Here is a 1,225-nt window from a genome sequence, read left to right as displayed (position 1 = left end):
GTGGACAGACTATGTAACACCATCACTAACAGGGACGTTGTAGAGCGTCCTCTGGTGGACAGACTATGCAACACCAACGCTCATAAGATGGTTATGCTTTATTTTTAAATAACCAAATATTCGTTTAGGTCTTAGAAATCGGTCGGCTCTACTTGCCATGTTACTTTATACATTATATGAAATTAACACATACTTTACTGATCTATATGAGAAAATATGTCGGCTCTATACATGTTAAATGTATTGTTTTTTAAATGGAGTCTGGTTGGTTCAGCGCTAGCTACGACGTAGCTGCTTCTAGGAAACAGAAAGGTCTGAAATAGGTTATAGAAAGTTCTATCTCTGAAGGGATAAGACACTTAACACTTCACCCTTTAAAATACACTGTATATATTTAAAATGTTAACAAAACTTGGGTAATATGTTTTATATTGTATTGCTAAGGCTCGCCTCGCTAAACCCACCAGACTCCATGTAAATAAACAGTCATTTTAGCATCATAACACACCTTTCATTCAAACTCGACAGCAATCAAATAAAACTGTGAAAAGCTGTTTTTGGTCTTCTCTACACTCTTACAACCATCACAACTCTAGTGTTGGTGGAAATGAACACATACTTTACTGATCTATATGAGAAAATATGTCGGCTCTATACACACCAAATGTACTGTGTTTTAAATGGAGTCTGGTTGGTTCAGCGCTAGCTACGTCGTAGCTGCTTCTGGGAAATAGAAAGGTCTTAAAGAGGTTTTAAAAGTTATATCTCTGAAGCGTTAAGACACGTAACACTTATTTTTTATTAAATTTAACTGCTATTTAGATGTGCACCAAGTAGTATGCACACTACACTAATTTTCTAGTTTATTACTACTATACTTGCTATGTTCCTTTATAACCTTCATCGCTACTTTCCTTGAAGTTGACTGTGAGCAACGGGAACTACATCCTGTCCCTGAGGGGGTGATATAATGTGTTACTATGGCGACTGGGAGCAGGACGCCGACCTTCAGGCAGAGACTGGATGGCGTCCACCACGGCCTCGGGGACGCCCATCTCCTGGATGCCGATGTCCGACGGGTGGAAGAGCGTCTCGGGGACAGCGAAGCGCTCGTTGGCCAGCCGCAGGATCTGCTCCCCCGTCTTATACTTCCCACTTAGGACCATCTCCTCTCGGGGCTGGGGGACAGGAGGACAACGGGGGAGGGGACAGGAGGACAACGGGG

This window comes from Etheostoma cragini, chromosome 8, assembly GCF_013103735.1.
Source record: "Etheostoma cragini isolate CJK2018 chromosome 8, CSU_Ecrag_1.0, whole genome shotgun sequence".
Taxonomy (NCBI): domain Eukaryota; kingdom Metazoa; phylum Chordata; class Actinopteri; order Perciformes; family Percidae; genus Etheostoma; species Etheostoma cragini.
The sequence above is the reverse complement of the archived record's forward strand: the minus strand, read 5'-3'. Positions refer to the sequence as shown.